Below are 3,161 nucleotides of genomic sequence, written 5' to 3' on the forward strand. Positions count from 1 at the left end.
TTTCTCCACATTTATCTTGGACCAGCAGCTATCTAGGCTATTGGCAGAAGCATACCCGGGCAAACCAAACCATGGGAGTACTTTCTAACCCCTGTTCACATTATGTTCAATAACGTCCCACTGGCCAAAGTAAGAAAGATGGTCACTTAGCCAGGTGTGGTGGCGTGCGCCTGTAGTCTCAGCTACTCAGGAGGCTGAGGCAGGAGAATTGCTTGAACCTGGGAGGCAGAGGTTGCAGCAAGCCGAGATTGTGCCATTGGACTCCAGCCCGGGCAACAAGAGTGAAACTAAGTCTTAAAAAAAAGGCCTCACTCACCGCCGACCTGCCTCGCCATGCCCCGGGCATGCCCTGCCACCACCTCACAGAAATGCTTCGGTTCCCCACAGTCTTTAGATAAGACCATTGTCCAGGATATTGGCTCCTCATCTCACTCAGGCTTATGCCAAAGAAGTAAAATTCAGTGCAGATGCCTGAGCCTTAATGTGTCAAGGTATAGACCTTTGAGCCAATGCTGTAGCCATTACAATGGGGCCAAAGAGAAGAACAGTGATTATTGAGCAGAGCTGGGGAAGTCCCAAAGTAATAAAAGATGGTGTGACTGTTGCAAAGTCAATTGACTTAAAGAATAAATATAAAAACATTGAAGCTAAACTTGTTCAAGATGTTGCCAATGACACAAATGAAGAGGCTGGGGATGGCCTTACCACTGTTACTGTGCTGGCATGCTCTATTGCCAAGGAAGGCTTTGAGAAGGTTAGCAAAGGTGCTAATCCAGTGGAAATCAGGAGAGGTGTGATGTTAGCTGTTGATGCTGTAATAGCTGAACTTAAAAAGCAGTCTAAACCTGTGACCACCCCTGAAGAAACTGCGCAGGTTGCTACAATTTCTGCAAACGGAGACAAAGAAATTGGCCATATCCTCTCTGATGCAGTGAAAAAGGTGGGAAGAAAGGGTGTCATAACAGTAAAGGATGGGAAAACACTGAATGATGAATTAGAAATTATTGAAAGCTTGAAGTTTGATCGAGGCTATGTTTCTCCATACTTTATTAATACATCAAAAGGTCCGAAAGGTGAATTCCAGGAGGCATATGTTCTGCTGAGTGGAAAGAAAATTTCTAGTGTCCAGTCCATTGTACCTGCTCTTGAAACTGCCAATGCTCACCATAAGCCTTTGGTCATAATCACTGAAGATGTTGGTGGAGAAGCTGTAAGTACACTTGTCTTGAACAGCCTAAAGATTGATTTTCAGGTTGTGGCAGTCAAGGCTCCGGGGTTTGGTGACAAAGAACCAGCTCAAAGATATGGCTATTACTACTGTTGGTGCAGTGTTTGGAAAAGAGGGTTGATCCTAAATCTTGAAGATGTTCAGCCTCATGACTTAAGAAAAGTTGGAAAGGTCATCGTGACCAAAGATGATGCCATGTTCTTAAAAGGAAAAGGAGACAAGGCTCAAATTGAAAAACATATTCAAGAAATCATTGAGCAGTTAGATGTCACAACTAGTGAATATGAAAAGGAAAAACTGAATGACTGGCAAAACTTTCAGATGGAATAGCTATGCTAAAGGTTGGTGGGACAAGTGATGTTGAAGCGAATGAAAAGAAAGACAGAGTTACAGATGCCCCTAATGCTACAAGAGCTGCTGTTGAAGAAGGCATTGTTTCGGGAGGGGGTTCTGCCCTGCTTTGGTGCATTCCAGCCTTGGACTCGTTGACTCCAGCTAATGAAGATAAAATAATTGGTATATAAACAATTAAAACAACACTCAAACTTCCAGCAATGACCATTGCTAAGAATGCAGGTGTTGAAGGATCTTTGATAGTTGAGAAAATTATGCAACGTTCCTCAGAAGTTGGTTATGATGCTACTAGGGTCGGAGATTTTGTGAATATGGTAGGAAAAGGAATTATTGACCCAAGAAAGGTTGTGAGAACTGCTTTATTGGATGCTGCTGGTGTGGCCTCTCTGTTAACTACAGCAGAAATTGTAGTCACAGAAATTCCTAAAGAAAAGAAGGACCCTGGAAAGGGTGCAATGGGTGGAATGGGATGTGGTACGGGAGGGGGCATGTTGTAACTCCTAGAATAGTGCTTTACCTTTATTAATGAACTGTGACAGGAAGTCCAAGGCAGTGTTCCTCACCAATAACTTCAGAGAAGTCAGCTGGAGAAAACGAAGAAAAGGCTGACTGATGTTTAAGAAATCATTATAACCATCAGTTACTGGTTTCAGTTGACAAAATATATAATGGTTTACTGCTGTCATTGTCCATGCCTACCAATACTTTATTTTGTATTTTTGAATAAAGAGACATTTGTACATTCCTGATATTGGGTACAAGAGTCATGTACCAATGTACTACCTTCAACTTAAATAACTGAGGCATTTTTACTACTATTCTGTTAAAATCAGGATTTTAGTGCTTACCACCACCAGATGAGAAGTTAAGCAGCCTTTCTGTGGAGAGTGAGAATAATTATGTACAAAGTAGAGAAATATCCACTTATGTGACAACCTTTGTGTAATAAGAAATTGGTTTAAAGTTAAAGACAAAACAAAACAAAAAAGAAAGAAAAAGAAAGATGGCCAAGCCTAAAGTCAAGGTACAGGGAAACACACTCCAAGTACCATAAAGGGTGGATTGTCTAATTCAACTGAGGAATGGAGTGAATAACTGAAATTAATAATCTCACCCACCACATCATTATACCTGGATTCCAGGACGAAGGAAAAGGGACAAAGGAGTGCATCTGTCAGCCACATCAGCATCTTTAAGGCATCTACTGAAAATCCAATACAACACTTGCAATTATATTTCATTGGCCAGAAACTTTTTATATGGCCACTCCTTGCTGCAAGGGAGGCTAGAAAATGTATTTTTTTAAATTGCAGGTTGTAGTATGCTTAGCTAAAAAATTGTTTTTTTAAACACCAGATCAGAAATGAAAATAGGTGTTGAGTAGGCAATTAGGAATTTCTTTGCCAATATTCAACAAGATGTATCCCTCACTCTTGTGAAGTAATCTGATAACTTAAGGTGTTCATTGTGATTGCCTGATATGTGTATATCTAGTTCATATTTAAATCGTGATAATCCAGCCAGTAATTAAACACTGTGAGATTGCTGCTTTTGCAAGGAAGAAAACACAAGTCATCTG

The 3,161-nt window shown here is 40.7% G+C and overlaps 1 pseudogene; it reads left to right on the forward strand.

Annotated features, from left to right (window-relative positions):
- The first annotated feature begins 368 nt into the window (after window positions 1-368).
- LOC100594998 lies at window positions 369-2,079 on the forward strand (annotated as a pseudogene).
- Window positions 2,080-3,161: the final 1,082 nt, after the last annotated feature.

The sequence above is a fragment of the Nomascus leucogenys genome, chromosome 4, assembly GCF_006542625.1.
Source record: "Nomascus leucogenys isolate Asia chromosome 4, Asia_NLE_v1, whole genome shotgun sequence".
Taxonomy (NCBI): domain Eukaryota; kingdom Metazoa; phylum Chordata; class Mammalia; order Primates; family Hylobatidae; genus Nomascus; species Nomascus leucogenys.